General features: G+C 41.8%; 2 long non-coding RNA genes across 2 annotated transcripts in view; one reads left to right on the top strand and one right to left on the bottom strand.

Annotated features, from left to right (window-relative positions):
• Window positions 1-4,710: 4,710 nt before the first annotated feature.
• On the bottom strand, window positions 4,711-6,383 carry LOC123648352. Its single transcript, XR_006738584.1, has 3 exons — window positions 6,308-6,383; window positions 5,264-5,351; window positions 4,711-4,971 (listed from the first exon to the last, which is right to left on the bottom strand). It is a non-coding gene; the product is annotated as an uncharacterized LOC123648352 (long non-coding RNA).
• Window positions 6,203-21,912, top strand: part of LOC123648346 — a 38,136-nt gene continuing 22,426 nt past the window's right edge. Inside the window, exon 1 of the long non-coding RNA XR_006738580.1 lies at window positions 6,203-6,324. This is a non-coding gene — a long non-coding RNA (uncharacterized LOC123648346). The remainder of the gene's footprint in view (window positions 6,325-21,912) is intronic.

Here is a 21,912-nt window from a genome sequence, read left to right as displayed (position 1 = left end):
AGTCTTTCAGCAAAGACTGTTAGTTCTGCAATGGATAAGCAGTGTTTGAGAAAATAAACTCTGCATGGACAAAAAGCTTTCAGCTTCTTGCATATATCCTGTCTTCTCAGGAGACCAAAGAGCTCTCATGAGCTCATGAAATTTGAACCTCAAAGATTCATCTAATTGATCTAGTCCTGTTTCCACATTTTATTCCCGGTGGCCAGTTTCACACCCATACCAATTAAGAGACTTGGAAAATCTTGGAGATATTTTCATCTTGTCAGGACATCCTTTCCCCCCCCCCCCCCTTTAACTTTTAAAAAAGAGCCATTGACTCTCATTTTTTAATTTTGCACCAACCATCCCATCTCTTAGTCTTGTCAGATCATCCCAGGGGATTTAAACCGTGAAATCTTATTCCCCATAAGCAAAGATATTTCATTGGCTTTTAGAAGTTGAAGAGACCTTAGAGGTCATTTAGTCTCACCCATTTGAACCGTTTCAACACAGGAAAGGGTCCAGGTAGAAAGAGAAGGAATCCCACAACACCAGGGGAAACTTTCCACTGAAAGAAAAGATCTTTCGACCTTCAGGCTCCACACATCTTTCACTGTCCAGCCCCATAAAATGTCTGACATCAAAGGGACAAGAAGGGGGTGGGGATTAAAGGTTTGACTTTTGGTTTCGGTTAAAAATGAAGTGACAGAGTTTCCCTACAATCTATTTCTTTAGCTTCTAGACAGACTACAAGTGTCTTGCTTTTGAGACCTCAGCTGATATGAGCTTTGCACAATTTCTACTTCCCCACTGCCTGCAGCCTACAGCTTTACAGCTTCATCTCTGGCCATGACCATTTGGCCCAAGGTCAGCTTCTCTCCAACTCCTGCCCTCTTCCCAGGCCTCCTGGGAAGACTCTGTTGCCAGCTCTCCATGCTCTTTTCCCACACTCCATTATACAGCATGACATCTGCCTCCGCGTTTATTTATTAGGACTCAGATCTAGAATATACAGCCCTACCTTCCTGTCTGACATGGTATCTACACAGCAGAGTGAACGAGAGGCGCTGCTTGCCGTGAAACAGTCATAGAAAGTAAGCACCCAGAAAGGAAGGGCCAGAGGCCTGCAAAAGAGCTAGCCCTCTGGAGGCCTCCCAGAGCCAAATGGCTTTCTCAAAACTTCACACCGTCAATCCAGCAGTCCAGACAGGCAGCCACAAATAGCTCCTTGGGGGGGAGTGCATTTGCAACTGGCAACCTTACACCCACAAGTCTGGCCCTCATTTGGTATGCTAGCTATATTTTTAAAAAATTAACATTTTGCCTTATAAGCCTCCTCTTTGTCATTGTTGTTCTTGTTCAATATGTTTAAGCAGGCTATAGACCCAGGGTGTATTTTTTAAAAAGTGGGTAATACATTCACGTGGTTCATCACTCCAAATGATAGGTGCACCCATTTCTAGTATGTAAGCGCTTTTTATTAGTTTCTTAGATAACTTACTGTCCTTTTTATTTTTACTTTTCCACATTTTTAAATGAACTTTTAATTCTAAATGGTTTTAGATTTACAGAAACATTGCAAAGATAATACAGAATATTCTTGTATACCCCTCATCTAACTTCCTCTATTGTTATTAGCTTACATACATTACCATGGTATATCTGTCCCAACTAAGAAATGAACATTGATTGGTACCTACTATTAACTCCACACTTTATTTGTATTTCACTAGTTTTTCCACAACATCCTTTTTCTGGTCCAGGATGCCATTCAAGAAACTGCATTAGTCATCATGTGTTCTTTGGCACCTTTTGGCTATGTCACTTTCTCAGACTTTGCTTGATATTGATGACCTTGACAGTCTTGAGGAATGCTGAGTATTTTGTAGAATGTCCCTCCATGGGGGGTTTTCTGATGTTTTTCACATGATTAGACTGGGGTTATGGATATAGGGGGATGTATTGCTATTCCCAACACATCATATCAGGAGGTCCATGCTGTCAATGTAACTTACCATCAGCGATGTTAACCTTGATCACCTGGCCAACGTAGTGTCTCCATTGTGAAGGTATTTCGCCCACCCCCTCTTTTCATACTCTGCTCTTTGGAAGCAAGTTACTGAGTGCAGCTACACTCAAGAGAGTCTAGTGTTTCGTAGTCTGTATTTGCTTCTGCACTCTCAGAAGCAGTTCATGCACTTACCAGATGACCGGGCTTTCACTCTGTCATTCTAATCATGCTTTCCGACCTAAGCTCTCTGCATCAAAAGCAGCTTTGATGAGGGTGAACACCACGTGGACCTTCTAGTCTGCACCAAGAAAATATTTTCTCCATTAAATTTCAGTAGCTTTGCACTGCATTTAGTTTTGATGTGAGTCCTGAAAAAAGAATATATGGCTCACAGGACGGTCAGTGTTTGGGGTGGGTGCTGGGGGAAACATGCAAACTGGCTTGTAATTACATGTATGTGTTTTAGTTCTATCTCTAGAACTTTCTTCAAGGAAATAAAAATCTTCAAGCCTATTTTTGTTTTACCACTGACTCCTACACTGTAAGCTTGGGAAATTCATTTTGCCTCCTGGAGCCTCAGAACTGCCTCCTGCCAAGTAGGGATGACAACATGAGGCCCCATCAGAGTATCCTACTAAACACTCTGTAGCTGGATTGGATGGACTCAAGATGGGCAGCTTTTGGTGCCAGAGGTGGTGTGCTGCAAAGACACTGGAGCACCGGGCTCCCACTCTATCCCCTGAGAAGGGTTCACAGGGCAAGCAGCATGGCATGCATTATAATATTCATAAGTGCTCCAAGATTGTGGGAGAGAGAGCTTTACCTGCATATGAGCAGGTATTGTCTGCTCTGTTACTTCAGCAGTAACACAAAATTTCCCCTTTTTAAAGTCAGCTTATAAAAATAAACAAAACAACCTATTTTAATGACAGTGTATAAACATTCTTGAAAGAAACAAATATAATCTCAGGAGTGGGAACATTTTATCTGAAAGGCAAAATACCTAGATCAGCTGATAGGACTTGTAGAACTAACAAAATGAAAACTCCTTTTATCAAAGTTTGGCTGCCCCTTCAAAACACTGCTAAAGATTCACCTCTGTTACAGCACAGTCCTAACTGTACGTGAATTAGACCATGCTAAGTTTTCAGTACTCCCTCGTCCTTTCAGCCAGCAAGCATTTATTGGCCTCCACTCTGAGCCAGGCACTGTTAGTTATTCATCCTAAAGAACTTGAAAAATATTGTTCTAAGTGTCAGCACTACCTTCATGACTCATTAAAATCTTTTAAATACATTTGCCCAGGACCAAAATATACATCTCCAAGCCAAAGATTATATTATTCCTTGGCCACGCCTTCCAGCAAGTCATCATTTCTCTAACACAAATTGCCCTGGCCCCAAAGAGAGTCAGGAGAGGAAAGTGTTTGGGGGGTATTGTGGGTCAATCAAGTAAAAAGGATGTGACAACTTGATGTGGGTTTGTGATACTTCAATTGGTTTTTACCAGGCTGGGGTGACAGATACATTTGTGTGGGGCAACTGTGTCCTACTCCATTTGCTTTCCTTAATCACAAAAAATGTGGCAGGAAACTGGATGTTGTGGATAGACCATGGAATTATGTGGTTTCCACAAAGCATGGTGTTTGCCAGTAAATGGCAGACAATGGTGGTTCTCTAAAGATTCTAAGTTCCCTTAAACATGAAGGCAAACATTTGAGCAGTCAGTCATTCCTGAGAAAGACTTAAAAATTATTAATATATCCAGGGCTTGTCTTGTCCTGTGTGCTGTGAGTGAGCCATTGGCTGATAATAAAAGAGGCTCCCCTACTCAACAATAATCTACCCCGCACACCCACCACCTCACATTCTCACTGTCCCTTACTGTCCCTTTCCATTGACATAGCTTTCTCAGATCTCCTCACCTCCACCACTAGTCTTTTCATGGTGAAGTGAAAATTCTAATGAACTATATAAATTTACTGAAATGGGTAATGCTTTGGTCCATTATTCAGCCATTAATAGCCTAAATTTGCTTATCAGATTAATTTAGCCACCTCACAAAGCCCAGATAGAATGAGGAGACAAGTGATTTTTTTGGCTGCAGAGAAGGAAAATCTAGAACAAAAGAATCTAAATTGATTGGCAGTTTAGAATAGTGGTTAATCATGTGGTTCTAAGAGTCAGACTGCTATCCTCACGTACTAGCTCTGTGATGTTCAACACATTTCTTAATTGCTTATTGCTTCAGTTTCTTCATTTGTACAACAGGAATAATAATAAGAAGAATGCAGCTGTGAGGATTAAATAGGAATATTTTTATGGTGCTGCATAAGAATGCCTGGCATAGTAAGTGCTTAATAAATATTACATCTTAGAAAAGGACCTGAGTAGCCAGACATTAGCATAAGGGCCCTGGGGATCTTTATTTATTTATTTATTTTTAGAGACAGATTCTTGCTCTTTTGCCCAGGCTGGAGTGCTGTGGCATGATCGCAGCTCAATGCAGCCTCGAACTCCTGGGCTCAAACAATCCTCTTGCCTCAACGTCCTGAGTAGCTGGGACTACAGGTGTTGGGGATCTTAATAATGTGGAAAGGATAGAGAAGCATTCCTGGGTAAAATATATTCAAAAGCAAAGGCTCATAATCATTTCACTAGCAATTTATTTCTCCCGTAAGTGTGGCACCCACAAACTTTTCTTCTTAACACTCCCTCAAATACCTTCCAGGTTTTCATCCACAGTCAACACAGGAATTGTCTAATCCAATTTTTGCAGAGGATATCGATTTACCTTGTCCCAGAGGAAGGAGAACTCTTGTATTTTCTGCCTCATGGCTCAAATGTTGTCAAGTTTTTCATTCATTACATAGTGGAGAAGAGGCTAGAATCATGTCCACATTGGATGGTTACTGTAGCTTGGGTAACAAGTAATTTGGCTGTTGAACTCCCAGGAGAGAAGAAATGCTTGAAATCAGTCATCTGTACAGATACAAGGACAGAAACAAGGTCAAAGTTGAAGCTTAGAAAACAGAAAAGCAATTTTTTAAGTCTAGACAGCAAGGGCTTAATGTGTTGTACTCTGTGTGTAGGAGCTTTTTGCTGACAGCACGGAACCTGAGCCCCTTTTCTCCTCATCTAGCAAGCTCCCTTTTGCTGTGTCGTTAGACGCCACCTCTTCCATTGCACCCTTGGAGGGTTGGCGATCATAAGCTGTAGTTGGAGTCTGCAGGGCATGGGAAACAGAAAAAGGGAAAACCCCTTGAGGACTTACATTTAATAATATTGGACAGAAGGTGAATCCATCACATCAGTCTAGTAGCAGCTCACAGTTGTGTTTTAGCCCTCCCAAGATTTGTTTTCTAGTAGCAAATGAGAAGATAGACGATGGATCATCAAACCTTTTCTATACGCATTTTATTTTCCTAAGGAAAACAGTTTGAGAAACATTTTTCTTTTCTCATTAAAAATTTTTTAAAATTATAAAATGACTTTGATTAGAATATTAGAGAGTAGCTGGTGGTAGTTTAAGTTCATTTCACCTTTCTGGAAAGCAATGTGGCAATATGTAACAAATAGCCATCAAAATAGGCATATCCTTGACCCAGAAACTCCATTGCTAGGAATTTATGTGATGGAAACAATAGCATAAATATTTATGTAAGAGAACATTCCTCATAGAGTAATTTATAATAACCGCCCCCCAATGGGAATAATCTAAATACTCCAAAATAGAGGCTGGGTTAACTATGATACAATGGGAATGCCAAGCTGTCACTAAAACTTTATTTTATCTTATTTTATTTATTTGAATTTAATTTTATTTTTGAAACAGGGTCTTAGTCTGTTGCCTGGGCTAGAGTGCAGTGGCATCTTCATAGCTCATCACCACCTCAGCCTCCTGAGTAGCTGGGCCTACAGGTGTGCACCACCGTGTCTGGCTAAGTTTCCTATTTTTTTGTAGAGATGAGGTCTTGCCATGCTGATCAGGCTGGTCTCAAACTCCTGGCCTCAGGCAATCCTCCTGCCTCAGCCTCCCAAAGTGCTAGGATTACAGGTACGAGCCACCATGCCTGTCTAAAAGCTTCTTTAGAGAAGTATTTAGTAGCATTGGACTATGCGGCAGTACTCAAGGTTCACTGAGGTCGTGGGCAGGCTGTAAAGTGCACTGTACCATTGGGCTCTTGAACCTGGAGACAGACAGCAGGAAGGGCCAGCCGTGCAAGGTAAAAAAGTCAAGAAGGCTTTTAGCTGCCTGAACAAAAGTCTGCCTTAGTCAATGAGACCAAAGCTATGGAATCTGCCTGCCATCATTCACCTGAGGCACCTGAATGAGTGAGCAGATTTCTCATCCTTTGTGTACTGGGCTATGGTTATATAAGCTACTAGCTATTTGTGTAAATGGTTGTTTTACCCTGTCCTGAATTGGAAGGAGTCTGTTTGATTAGAACAGTTTATATAACTGAAATCTGAGACTGAAGGAAGGATTTGGCAGGGACTGTTGATTGCATTGGAGGGTGGGTAGGAAAGGAAACTTTTCCAGAGCGAGAGGCCCTTATTTGGAGGCATCGAGGTAGAACAAATTGTCCCCAGCACCCCACCTAACCACATCAATACGCAGTGGGAGTTAGCCCATCGATAGAAATGGGTTCTATTCCTTCTTCCGGGGAGAGCACAGATCTGTTTCTCTCCAATGATCAAGCAAGGTTAACGTACATTTGCATGGAAGCCAGTAAGAATGCCACATTTAAGAGTAATTCCATGGTCTGGGCCCTGTCAACATTCCAACCCCCTTCTGTTTTTTAAAGCTGAAAAACATTTTCATAAAGGCTTTTGGGGTGGGATTTTATTTTTGCAAGAGTGGGTGTGTTTGTTGTCTTTTTATTCCTTTTTAAAACTATTTCATTTTTTTTCCTTTTTTCCTTCCTGAATTTTAATGGGGCTGAAAGGAGGAGTCTGCCAGGATTTTAACATTCAAAGAAAAAAAGGTACAAGATCTTCCTCTCTCCAAAGCCAGCCTAGGGTACATTTTCCAGGCCTTTCTCCCACACCCACTCAGCTTCAACCTTGGAGTCTGTGTGGGTGCTGGCCAAAGCCTCATGCTTCAAGTGCATACTCTTCCTGTTTTGTCTTTCACCTCATCTGGACCCTGGGGTAGATTCAATTCTCATCTTTGAGACTCTGTTATTGCAGTTTTTGGTCTCAATGTCACTTAATCAGGAAAATGCTAATTCCTCAGCAGGGAGAATAAAGTCATAACTCTCTTTGTAGCTTTGTATTAAATCCTCCAGGATCCCCTGAACAAGTAGCCCAACTCCCTCACCTCTATTTTTCCATCTGTAAAGGGAAGCACTGCAAAGTGTGTTTATGCAGCAATACCTAAGGCCATCTGGGAACAACTTAGGTCGTGTCTCATTTTCTCAAAAGGTGTAGAGAAAGTGTCAGATCATTTAAATCACATGCATCTTAATCAATATATAGAAATCAAATGTGTTTCAGTCTGCTTTAAGACAGAAGTGTATATTCACAAGCGCACACCTTAGAGAAAGTGCTTGCAAACCCTGACCGCCCCCCGTGCATACAGTGGTTTCTAGTGGGATTCCTTCTCACTTCTAGTCACTTCCCAGTCCCTGTCGCCACCAAGAGGCCCCTTCTAATTCAGACCCTGCCTCCATTAAAAATTGGATTGCCCAAATCTTATATAGAGCGACTACAATCTTACTAAAATAGTTACAGAAGTGTGAATGATTTGACTAATATGATTAATCCTGAGGAGAGTTGCTTATTTCTTCTACTCCAGGATGTTCTCTATTGTAAGATCCACCGTCAATTTAATTTAATAATAGCTTTTCCTTTTCTAGAGGAAGGGAAAGCTACTACATCGATTGTATGCATTAACAGAGGGATAGATTCCAAGTTCTCGGGCAGGAAAATGCACATGAGCATTGGTATGTTTGCAAAGGGGACATTAGTTTACTGTGGTTACATTAGAGCGCAGTCTCTGGAGCAGATTGCCTGGATGAAATCCCTCTAACACCGGATGGCTAGCTGTGTGACCTTAGGCAAATAACAACCTCTCTGTGCCTCCATTTCTTCAACCATAAAATGGTGATAATAGTGTCTACCTCACAGGGTTATTGCAAGGAGTTAAAGGATTAAGTACCTGAAGTGCTTAGAACCGTCCTTGGTAACAAATCAACAAGTATTAGTATAACTGATAATCCAGATGAATCTTTATTTTTCTTATTCCAAACTAATCTGTTGAAATGTGGAGATCCTCTCTTCCCCCAAAATATACATCTGTATAGACATAAAAAATTTACATACAACAGTCACATAACAATTCTGACAGTAGGTGTTTTGGGGGTGGTTTCTGCACACACCAAGCAACCAATCATCCAGTAGCAGACACCAGCTGGGTGTCCTCTAATTCAACTCAATTCTGTTACTGTCTACCTGAAGATGGTGTCAGATCCCACAGGTTGAGGGCTCAGTTCCTAAGACTGCCAACTCCATCCCCTCCACTTCACGTAGCATTCACAAGCCCAAGGGTGTTTTATTTGTGCTTCTGACTCATCTGCTGTCAATTGGGGTTCCCACAACTACCTCCTATGGTTCGATTAATTTGCTAGGATGGCTCATAGAACACAGGGAAATGCTTATGTTTACCAGTTTATTTTAAAGGATATTTAAAATTATACAAATAAATAACCAGATAAAGAGATATATGGGGTGAGGTCTAGAAGGGTCCCTAATGCAGGAGCTCCCATCTCCTTGGAGGTGGGGTGTGGATCTCCAGTATGTAGATGTGTTCTTGTTCCCCTTCCTGGATGCCCACCCCCCACCCCTTGCCCAAATCCAGTCCCTTTGCATTTTCCTGAAAGCTTCATGATGCAGGCATAATTGATTAAATCATTGGCTATTGGTAATCAACCTTAAGCTCCTCTCTCCTCCCTAGAGGTTGGGGGGTGGGGCTGAACATCACAACCTTCCAATCCTGCCTTGGTATTCCTATGACCAGCCCCAATCCTAAAGCTACCTAGGGGCTGCCAGCTATCAGTTAACTCATTAGCATAGAAAAAGACATCACTTTGGAGAGTCCAAGGATTTTAGGAATTATTTGCCAGGAAACAGAGACAAAGACCAAATATACATTTTACAATATCACAGTCCACCTCTAATCTTCCAATATGGATCCCTTATACCAAAAGGATATACAACTCAAAAGATACATTACTAGAATCCCATTCGATCTTTAATAATTGGTCCAGTTCATTATATTGTATGAATATGTCTCCCAGGATGAGGCCACTCAGATTTGTGGGCTTCCACTCAATCTTTTCAGGTTCTAAAAGCAGAAGCAGTTTCAGAAAATATAGCTTCACCCTTTGGGGCATCTGGTATAATTGAGCTAAGAGGCAACGTCATCTTTTGCTCTCAGCCTCTCTTGAGGTATTAATGCAATACTGGATTTCTCTTATTATATAACTCATTTATTATTTATTTATTTACCCTCAGCTACTATTCCTCTTTCTCTCCATTTGTACCCAAACTTTTCTACTTTTAGAAGGAAGACTGTGCTTGTCTAGACTACAGGCACAATACTAATCCAGCAAGCGCCTCCCCCTCAGTCTGCTCCCATTCAGATAGTGTAAGGTTACACAGGTGCAGAACTAGGGGGCTATTTTTACCACCAGGCAAGATAGCTGCATTCACTCTTAACCCCAATTTTGCCAGATGGGGTGAAGGCACAACAACCCCCCATCACACCCTTAGGAATTCTGACATAAGCTTTAAAAGCACAGTTACTGTTTCTTGCTTAGGAATCATCTCTGCTTCCAGCACTGTGATTGCACCGTCCTGTGACCACTGCATTAGGTAGAGAAAAAATTGAGGTGATTTGGGGAAGAAAAAAAGTATAGTCATTACACCAACATACTGCTCCTGTGGCAAGAATTGCACAGTCCTACCACCATCCTCCCTCACCTCTCTTCCCCAGATCCACCAGAAAAACAGGAAAGTCTACTGGGGACTCTGCTTTAACCCTACTCGTGTTGAGTGTGAACACACACTCGTGAAGGCGTGTAAGCCAGCCCATCATGCTTTTATCTCCGCCTGTCTTAGACAACGAGTGTTTTAATTACCCCTTCCGGGTTTTCTATCAAACCATTACTTTGAGGAGGATATTTCTCTGCTTATCGCTGGACATTGTGGGCTGTACAGTGTGTTCCTTGGCCTGAAGAAATGAAGGCCATCCGTTCAAATCTGTGCAATATCATCTGTTCTGGTTTTTTTTTTATAGCACTGTGAGCATTTGCATCTTCCACCTGGCCAGCAAAGCCCAGTTCAGACTCAGTGTCTATTCTTGTCAAGACCCATGTGTAGCCCCGCATAGCCACCAGCATCAGTCCCACTTGCCAGCATGTTCAGGGCCCTCCCACCAGGGAAACTGCCATACAGCCATCAGCAGTTTCTGTCTCTTTTGCTGACAAACAGAATAGTTTTCATTGGCATTTTGTGCCTCAGATATGCAAGAGGTGCATGTCTAGATTTAGCCTGTCTATGCACTAATGCAGGACCTCCAGAGCCACTCATTTCATGGACCCAGATGGCCACCTTAAGGGAGCACACGGGAATATCTATCTGCTTGTCAATTCCAGGCACCTTCCGAATCTGGAAGGGGTTCTTCTGATGGACATTGACATGTCCTAGTTTAATGCACCCCTCAAATTTCCATAGGGCCTTGCCCCATACAAGCATCTCGTTAATGGGCCAGGTTTTCATTGTCCTCCTCTATGGTCAGGGTCACTGCCAGTGAGTCAGTAAAAATCTCAAACACAGGGGCTTCTACCACTGATCAATTATTCCACCACTGCTAGGAAAACAGCATGCAATTCAGCCCACCAAGCTAATTTGTTTTGACCTTCTTTAATCAGAGTGGCATCCTTCCCAATAGTATGCTGGCTGGTCACCTTGGAACTGTCACCCACAAACCAAGCAACTCGTCAGTCATTTGAGAGCAGTTTATTAGGGCTGTCCAAGTGTTGATAGAATCCAACAGCTCCTCACACAGTTCCAGAGTCAGTTCTAGGGAAAAAGAGGCTCCCTCCTTGTGAGTGTCTCCTCCTTGCATTCCCCAGGTAGCATGATCCTGTACAAACCATTTCCATTTCATTATGGAACCCTTCTGGGCACTGCCGTTCCCATTAGAGTGTTTCTCTGACACCCAAGACATCATGGGTAGTTCAGGTTTCAAGATATTTTATGTCCTTCAGTCATAAGGGTTGCTTCAATTAATGTCCCACAGCAAGGTAGTAAATGCCCCTCAGGTGGAAATTCTCTAGTCCAAAGTCTCAGTAGTTGTCACTGGGAGGTGATCACTTTTGAACCAGAAGCCCCAGTGTAAGTTCCATATGGGGCTCTCAGACAAAGAATTTGTTCCTACCAGCACTCCAGTCTCTATTCTACATTGTGTAGGTTCAGGTAATCTTACTGGTTCCATTTAGCACATCCAATTAATAGTGATTGAAAGGTGGATTATATACCTTCTGTTTTATAATGCTAGGTACAGAAAACATTTCCCAGTTAGATACAATGTCCATCTCCAAAGTACAATCTGATAAAAAGAGACACAACCACTTCACATGAAGTGTATTTAAATATACCAACTCTCCTATAAACTTTTATGTTTGATAAAGGAAAAACTTTAGACAAATTAGATTTAACAGAGTTCAATTGAGCAAATCATGATATGCAAATCGGGCAGCATAGGTTCACAGTGACTCCGGGGCTGCCACATGATCAGATAAGATTTATGCACAGGAAAAGGAAACTGACCTACAGAAGATGGAACTGAGGTACAGAAACAGATAGATTGGTGACAGGCTGGCATTTCCCTTAATTGAACACTGCTGGAACACTTGGCTGCCCGTGATTGGCAGAAACTCAGTGGCTGTGATTGGTTGAGACTCAGCTACTTGTTACAAGGGTAGGTTACAGTCTGTTTACACATCCAGTTTATGGTTCACTATCTATGGAGAAACCTTTAGACCAAACTTAAAATATGTAAAGAGGCAGCTTTAGACTAAACTTAATTTAACATCTTAATTCCATCAGCCCCGACTTTTATAGCTATGGCTTCCGTTAGGACTTTGTCAACAGGTTTTGGAATCATAGTGCTTTGGGCTTCTGTGTCAAGAAGCCCTGGAAACTTCTCCATTCCCTGATCATTTTACCCACTCTGGTGCAAAAGGCCAATCTGGGGGTTGAGCCAAGGGGCCCTTGCCCTTTTCTCAATCTTTATATTGATTAACTGCTTGGCTATTGATTCAGCCAATTTCAGATCATATTTGTAATCTTTGCCTTCTAAATTTTTAGATTTTTCCAAAGTAGGGTAAGTACAGCTAATTTGTTTGGAGCCCTTTAATGTTTCAGGACCAGCTGGGGCTCCTTTCGGCCTATCCAACCGCTGATAGTGTTGTATTAAGACCTTTGTTTTAACTCAATCAATTTCCATTTTATTCATATCATTTCTTAATAACCACCTAAAGATTTCCACGCTGCTGGGATGAGTCCTGTGACTTTCCCTTTTCTTTTTCCTCTTAGTTTCATCTTTGTCAATACTTTCTTCATTTATCTTATTTCTTAATAACCATTTAAAAAGTTTCAACTTCCTGGGAGGAGTCCTTTGACCCTCCCCTCTACCTTTTCCCATTCTCTTGTTAAGTAACTTAATATTTTTATTAGCTTCTGTAAGACCCATGGGGGAAAGCTGAGACAGCAATTTGGATAAGGCTTTCTGAACTGCCTTTTGGTTTTCCAGCAGTAAGGTTATATGGGGGTCCACATTAAAGAGGACCCTTTGTAACAGCATTGACCATAACCTGAGTAACAGGCATATTCAGCATGTGAATATCCCAGTCACCATAAAGCCAGTCCCACAGGGCTTACTGACCAAGCATATCAGCTGCTTTATCTGGAGTGTTCCAATTGGCATTTATAGGTAGAGTCAGGCAGCCTCAGGGTAAACAGACCTTCTAGTGGCTATTATCCAGTCCACCAGGCTGGCTGTTGCTTGGGAATAACCTCCTGTGAGTCTGAATCACAGATAGCCACTCGTGATTGTTTCATAGCCTGTATGGATCTTGTATCAACCCAAATGTGTTCTTCTACTCTGCAGCTTAAAACCAAGACATTGCCCCTAAATTAGCTACTCTCACAATCCATTTTAGTAGAGGTTCTTCAGGAAGCTCATGACACTGATCTACAAAATGAAATGAGTACTTCACACTGTACCCTGTGGTTTCAGTAGTGTCTTTGTTTTGCCCTTCTTCCACATTGACTATCTCCTGGGTAACCACTGGTCTTAGAGATACTTTCTGTAGGCCTGGCATAATTTTTTTCTTGGAAGGTGGCTCTGAGGCTAATGGCTGAAGTTCAGAATCATGAAACCAGAGTTGGGTATAGTATCAAGGTTCAACCCAGCACTTTCTTTTAATTTCATTTTAGATATTACAGATAACAGTAACCACAGGATTATATATTTTGCTTTTATGTTATTAGTTTGCATTTCCTTACGCATCCAGTATACCAATTCCCCAGGAATTGAGTTCATCTCTAAATTTTTTTTGGTAACTTTTACCTTTAGTAACTAAGTGTAACACAGCTGCTGCTCCATACCATGAGTGACCACGTGGCCACACAGGAATCAGGGCTTTCTCACTCCCTGCCCTTTTAACCCTTTTCTTCCCAAAGCACATGTTTCTGTGAGCCAGGGTTGGGCTACCAAGTCCCACTTCTGACACCAAATCTGAGAGTACAGAGGAAAAACAACTCAGTTTTTTTTTTTTTTTACTATAGTCTCACAATACAGACCACTTCTGTGACTAAATGGGTGGGTTTTTTACCCTCCCACACCAAGCAAACAAGTAATTCTGCAGCTCTAATTCAATTTAATTCTGACACTATCTACCTGGAGGTAGTGTCAGATCTCACAGGCTGAGAGCTCAGTTTCCCAAGACTGCCCTTCCACTTCAGATGCCAGTTGCAAGTCTGGACCTCTGAAACCTCTAACTGATCATCTATAAATCAGCTGACCCCCTCCTCCAGTTTAATTAATTCGTTAGAGTGGTCCACAGAACTCAGGAAACAGTTACATTTACTGGCTAATTATAAAGGATATTACAAAGGATACAGATGAAGAGATGTATAGGGTGAGGTTATGTAAGAAGTAGCACAGAACTTCCGTGCCCTCTCTGGACACTGTACCCTCCAGGAACCTCCACTTGTTCAGCTATCTGGAAGTCCCCTAAACGCAGTTCTTTGGGGTTTTTATCAAAGCTTCATTACATAGGCATAATTGACTAAATCATTAGCCATTGGTAATCAACTTTCAGCCCTTCTCCTCGCCCCAGAGGTTGTGGGCTGAAAGTTTCAACCATCGAATCATGCCTTGGACTTTCCCGTGACCAGCCCCCATCCTGATGCTACCCTGGGGACTTCCAGCCATCAGTCAACTCATTAACATACAAAAGACATCACTTTGGAGATTCTAAGGATTTTATTAATCATATGTCAGGAAATGGGGACAAAGACCAAATATATATTTTACAATATCACAATGAGTTTTTGAGGCTCTTTGAAGTCCACTCATATTCCTTATCTACTTGGAGGAACATAGAGGGAGCCACTTTGGACAGCGTGGTATAGTGATTCAGAGCCTGGGCTTTGGACCCTAGCTGTGTGGCCATGGGCAAGTTCCATGACATCTCTAAGCTGCATCTCGTCACCTATAAAATGGGAATAGTAACAGTACCTATCCTGTGGACTTGGCCCCTTGATAGAAATAGGTTCTATGGGATAAACTGTGTCAGGCACTAGGTACAAGAAAATCATACCAAAATCATACCGTTGGGAATGAGGATTATGAAGTTGTTCCCAGTCCATTTCCAGCCACTTCCCCCTGTCTAGGAACTAGGAATTGGCAATCGGGCACCACAATTCTAAAAAAAAAAAAAAATGTCCCCTATAATATGAATTAGGGGAAAGAGTAACAACAGCAGCAAAAAAAATCAAGCAAATATTGAAGTGACATATTTTCAAATATTTAAGAAATTTTTACTTTACCAAAAGGGTTTAAATAAATGCTATTAGAGTGACAATGGGGTATGGTAGGCAAAGCCTCACATTTTCTCTGGGGAGCTGTATTTCAATCCACATCCCCCATGGCTGACCGGCCTTACAGATGGTGTATGGTGATATTTCTGTTCAAAGCTCTCCCCTATTGACATCAGTATTGAACTCCAGGAGCCTGATGCATTTTAAGAAAACTTTTCCAAATGACCAAAGGATCTGGTTTTCAACAGCTAATATTTATTTATACACCACATATGCTTGTTCTTTAAAAAGACCTTAAGGATATGCACCAAAATGTTAATTAATAGTTGTTATCCCTGAGAAATAAGGTTAGAGATTATTTTAATTTTCTTCTTTGTATTTTTCTGCACTTTCTGTGATTTGTTTTGTAATAAGCATGCATACTCTAAATAATTAATTCAACAATTAGATATTAGCCTATATGCCAGGCACTCTGCTAGGCATCAAGAATACAGCATCCATTACCTTCTGATGTTTACAGTCTAAAAGGGAATAAGACATTGAGTAAGTAATTACACAAATAATTAATTGCTTCCAAGAAGGATAGGCCCTACAGAGACATCTAGGGGGCTAGGAAGTCAACAGGGATTTGACGTAGGCTGGGGTCTGCGAGGCTTCCCTGAAGAAATAATTTTAAAGCTAAAATCTGAAGGGGGAGGGGAAGAGAAAATAAAGAGGAAAATATTCCAGGTGGAAAGAATAACATGTTCAGAGACCGTGAGGCATGGTGACTTCAAGAAATTGAGAGTAGCCCAGAGTGGTTATGGCTGGGGAAAGGAGGACATTCAGATAAGCCAGGGGCCAGAGCAGGGGCCCTATAGATCTTATTCATGTTTTTTGCATTTTATTTTCAGAGAATTGGAAAACCAGGGTTTTAAGCAGGATATGGTAACATAAAGCTATGTCTGTTACAGAAGAGTATTTTTTAAAAGAAAATAACAAAAATATTTCAAATCATCTGTTATCCATAAGGAGTTCTTAGATTTGGATTTTCAAGGCCAGTTCAATAGACTCATCCTATTTATTAAAATATTGCATGAAAGTGTTTTATAAAGAGCCTTTTTCTTAAAATTTAGCTTCCTCTGTACAGTACCTGGGATATTGAAACCAGCATATCTCTGCAGCCTGGCTCTCCCATCATCAGTTTGGGGCCACGGAACATGCTGGAAAAGACAGGAGCAGATGGTAGAAGGCTAGGCAGCAACAGACCCTTTCCTCCCCTGTCCCCCAGGGAGCTGAGGCATGATACCACCACATGAGCATTTGGTCATGAAACTTCATGTGCCGTGGAAATGCAAAACAATGTGATTCCCACACCAGCCATGGCCAAAACACAGCTGGAGAGATGACAGCATCTAGAACCTGACAAATTGGGAGGGTGTTTTTCAGCTCAGGAGTGCAAAGCTGGGTCACTGTCATGCCGATTAACTCTAGTTCAAGCTTAGGTGATGATCTCAGGGACCCCTATCCTGAGCTGGTGTATGAGTAATACTCATGCCAACATGAAGTTTACATTTGTTACAATGTTTCTGAGTATACTTTAAATTTTTATTTTTAAATCCACTGTGCTCTATCCTCTTAGGAAATCACTGTATCAGAAGTAATTAACCACTTGACTGCTGAATAACAGCTGAGATATTTCCAGCAAATACTTCTCCCCAGTGTTCCTAAATCAACTGAGCATGTCCGGACCTCCAGGTTGTTTGAATGGCAGAGGTAACTGCCCAAACACACTGCACTCCCGGAGTAACTCCAAGGTTTAGTGGGCTCTGGAACCGCAATAATAGGCATCTGGTAGTCAACCTTTTCCTGTAATGAGGAGTTATTAAATATTTGCATCAGGAATTGGGATTATTGTCCGCCCTCCACTGGTCTTCCAACCTGTTACCTATTATGCCTTACACAGTATATACCCTTGAATACAACAAGAAGAAACTTTTGAGCATTCTATAAAACCTGCTACTGACATCAGGGTGGGTCTTTGAGGCTTATGGTTATCCTAATAAAACCAAGGAATGTGTAACAGACTGTAGCCAGCAGACCACCAACTACTTTATTGTTTAAACACAAAAGAAAAACTTTGGTAAACCCACTGTACCTGAGGCACAGCGTGTGGCTGTTTCTTAACTCTTGAAGACTCTGTTAAGCACCCAGCTTATTAATAAGATGACATCTGCATGTTTCTTGATTCCCTCCATGTGATGAGTCTACAACATTGCATGCTTAGACAAGAAATACCTATTGATGGAGTGGTTATGAATTACAGATTGGAGCTTGCAAATCAATTTAAATTTTTTTTAACATAAATTCAAACCAGATCTGTGAGGCCAGCTTTTCCCCAGACAGCATAAGCATGAGGCAAAGGAGAAGCCCCAGCAGATGGGCAATCCAGTAGCCCTAGGATAGGGGGGAGGGTCTTCTGTGACCCCAGAATCCTCTTTATTTCTCCATAGCCACCCTCATGCTCAGGGACTCAGTAGCCTACTCTTACTATGATATAAATGAAGGAAAGGATCCCTATCAGCAGGGGAATGGCAGGAAACTCTCAAAAGAGTTAACTGAGGAGAGCCGGGCATAGTGGCGCATGCCTGTAGTCCCAGCTACTGGGGAGGCTGAGGCAGTAGGATCGCTTAAGCCCAGGAGTTTGAGGTTGCTGTGAGCTAGGCTGACGCCACGGCACTCATTCTAGCCTGGGCAACAAAGCGAGACTCTGTCTCAAAAAAAAAAAAAAAAAGAGTTAACTGAGGAGAATTAAATGAAACGACTTTGTGAAATGTGGGCAGGTAAAGGGAACCAATGAGGAACAGGAGGGCATTCCAAGGACTATCACCAGCAGGGAACTGTTTCTACCCCCACACCAAAGGGGCCGGGGTGGATGAGCCCTTGTGAGAATCCAGCAGAGGCTTCCAGAAAGGAATCTGGTGGTGCAGCCTGCAGTGGATAGCCTCCTGCGGCACGGCATAGCCATGGAAGGACAGAGACTCCATCTGGAAGGGCAAACTGAAAAAAACAGCACAGCATCTGACATTAGATTATTCAGTCTCCTACCTTATTCAGGTTCATTAGTATCCAAAACCTAGTAAGTATGAGAGAAAATTTAGGGATCCTCTGAGTATTTTATTTTTAATCCTTGCACTAAAGAGTTTTCAAGTGTCAGTGAGCAGAGCTGGGAGTAGGGCAAAGAAGACCTTTCTCTGTTTCCAAAATCACATCCAAAAGTTGGCAGTGTCTGGCCTTGTGGACGTGCAGTGATGTGAGGGAAAACTTCCAGGTGAGACCTGATGTGAGACCTCCTGTGGGAGGGTCTTCTTCCCTCCTGAAGTTCTTCTGTTTCTTGGGAAAATGTTGAGTGCACTTGCAACATATTTGCATGTAAAAGAGAATTTTCTCATTAAGCTTGTTTAGTCATCATGAATCCATGGCGCTCCTGAACTTTTGGCAAAGCCTTCTCAATAATTTCCCTGCCTCTGGTCTTTCTTCCTCCAAGTCAGGATCTTTCACATAATCGTCTGATTATTCTATCCAAAAAAATAAATTCCTGCTTAAAAGCCTTCCAGGGTTCCCTGTTATCTACAGCACAGAGTCCAAACCCCCTGAACATTCCCCGACGTACTTCTACAACCTCATCTGTCTTTCCAATTCTCTGCTTGCCTGTTAGGTACCAGCTATGTCAGCACTTTAGTTCATGGCATTTGAGGCCCATTAGATTTCTTTTCTCAGTCTTCTGTCCCCATTGTCAACCTGCCCAACTTACAGTGGCTATTTTGAGAAGCAGCTCAGGAATAACACCTGCAGGCGGTGGTGCTTAGCAACCCCCAGCCCTGATTCCTCCTCTAACACGGAACTCCCCATGTCACGTTGAAACACCTTATCCCCACTTTTGCTGGGAACACTGTAAGGGCAGGAATTATGTCTTATTTATTAAATAATGCTCCCCAGTATAGTATCTGATAAGAGTTGGCATTCACAAATCTCTGATGAACTAAACTAAATGATAACTTGCCAAAAATGGAAGTTTTCCCCCAAATCAAAGTTCCCTAGAGCATTAGACTCTTTAACTCTGTAGGAACACAACTTACATAGGTAATTATTGTTACTAGTTCTCTCTATATGTTCTGTGTACACCTCAGCCCATTAAGAATTGGTTTAAATGAAAATTCAAAAAATTTTGAAAGCTGATGAATTAAAGGATGTTCAGTGGAATGACTGGAAGGAATTAAACAGGAAAATTAAACCATAGAGTATCCGACTGATGGAGGCTTTAGACTACATCCCCCAATAGAGGAGGCAAAGTCCCACAGTTACCTGGAGACAATAGCAGAGATTATTGTCAGTGCATTGATAGGCTGGCCTCATGTCCCTACAGGCCTTATTTTTTTGTACTTCTAAAATGGCTTTAAAATATAGGCCACTTCATCAACTTAGTAGAGACATATCAGCGTTGTTGATATGTTTCACAGTTGTGCAGCTATAAGACTTCCTTGTATAGTCTGGGAGTCTGTTCCTAAGAAATGGGTGTGCTAAATGGAATGAGTCAAAATACCTCAGTTCCCATGAACTGTATCCTCTGACGACATTGTCACCTGTGATCAATATCCTGTAGATGTCTTTATCTTCCTGATACTCTCTAGCCTCCTGTCATGGTGGGTTGGACCATATCTAGAGAGCAACTTCATTCATTCACCTGGAGCTTACCCCCCTGAAGTTACCAGAAAACTTGCATTTTTATATTCAGCATGTTACCTCAACCATCAAAATAATCTGGAGTTGGTTTATTCTTTGGGAAACCATTTGCTGCAAATCAAAATATCTTTAGTCAGAAAGAGGATGTTAATGACAGAGAGACCAGAGCAGCATAAACAAAGCTAAGATGTTGGTTGCCGCCACTCAACCTGCAGCAGGAGCAGAGGGAGGGCTGGTGCGTGTTGGCTAACAGCCCTTGGACTTCACACTGGCTTACCAACACCATGACCATCGTGCCATCTGGGGAGGGCTGACAAGGAAAGCCTATTTGGTCAAAAGGGGCAAGGACATACCTCAGAAATTTCAACTCCTCTTTTTTGTTTGTTTGTTTTTTTGTTGGGTGGGGGGTGTTTGTTTTGTTTTAGTTTTTTGAGACAAGTTCTCACTCTGTCACCCAGACTGGAGTACGGTGGTGCGATCATAGCTCTCACTGCAGCCTCCAACTCCTAGCCTCATGTGATCCTCCTGCCTTAACCTCCCAGATAGCTGGGATTACAAGTGGTGCGCCGTAACTGGCCTTTTTTTTTTTTTTTTTTAATAGAAACAGTGTCTCCCTATGTTGCCCATTCTCATCTTGAACTCCTGGGCTCAAGTGATCCTCCCAACTCAGCTTCCCAAAGTGCTGGGATTACAGGTGTGAGCCACCAGCCTGGCCTCCAACTCCTATTGACAAGTATCAAATGCTAGAAATCAAAATTTAACATCAAATTATTCAATAAAATCCCACCACCACCACCACCACCACAACACAATATTTTCTTTTTTCCCCCTCAGAATATGAAGTTGAAACTCATCTAATTCAATGGTTCAATTTATATGGGCAACAAGCAATTGGAAACCCTGGCATAATAAGCAGCACATTTTATTGTATATGGTGTGGTCTAATTCTAGATAAACCACTCATAAAACCACCTATCCATACCTATGTCTCCAGCTGAAGAGGCTTCAGCGGTGACTGCAGCTTCCTCCACACAGTTGCTTCTCCTCTGACTATTAACGGCTCAGGCACAGCGCCCTTCTCCAGAAATGAATGCTAGAGCCAGAGAGCAGTCAGTCTACCCGAATGCACGCTCCAAATATGAGGAGGTATCTTTTCTGTAATTCTGAAGATAACAACAGTTAGGAATACCATGATAAACAGGTGTAGAGATTATCATTTAATCCAGCAATGGCAATACTTGGTATCGACCCAAATGAGGTGAAAACTTAAGTCCACACAAACATCTGCACATGGATGTTTATAGAAGCTTTATTCATAAATGCCAGAACTTGGAAGCAACCAAGATGTCCTTTAGTAGGTGAGTAGATAAATAACCTGTGGTACATCCAGACAGTGGAATACTATTTAGAGATAAAAAGAAATGAGCTATTAAGCTATGAAAAGTCATGGAGGAAACTTAAATGCATATTACTGCATGAAAGAAGCCAATCTGAAAAGGCTGCATGCTACGTGATTCTGGCTATGTGACATTCTGGAAAAGGCAAAACTATGGAGACAGTGAAAAGATCAGTGGTTTCCAGGGGTCAGGGGGAGGCAGGGACAGACAGATGGAGCACAGAGGATTGTTAGGGCAGTGAAACTACTCTGTGTGATACTACAGTGGTAGATACATGTCATTATACATTTGTCCAAACCCATAGACTGTACAACACTAAGAGTGAACCCTAATGTAAACTATGGACTTTGGGTGATAATGATGTGTCAATGTAGGTTCATCGATTGTGACAAATATACCGTTCTAGTGGGCCGTGTTGATAGTGGGGGAGGTTGTATGCATGTGGGGCCGGGAATGCAGGGGAATATTCTGTACTTTGCTCAATTTGCTGTGAACTTAGAACTGCTCTAAAAAATAAAGTCTATTTTAAAAAGTCCCATATATTAAAAAAAATAGGAAGCAGAGCCAAAAATGAGTCTTTTAAATATTTGATTTAGGTATCAATGTTCAGCCACTACAAGGCTTAGAACAGTTAAAAAGGAATGTCTTTGTTGCTGCAGCCTCATCCTTAACAGATCACCTTCCCCAG

This window comes from Lemur catta, chromosome 1 (assembly GCF_020740605.2).
Source record: "Lemur catta isolate mLemCat1 chromosome 1, mLemCat1.pri, whole genome shotgun sequence".
NCBI classification, from domain to species: domain Eukaryota; kingdom Metazoa; phylum Chordata; class Mammalia; order Primates; family Lemuridae; genus Lemur; species Lemur catta.
This window is presented reverse-complemented; position numbering and strand designations above follow the sequence as displayed.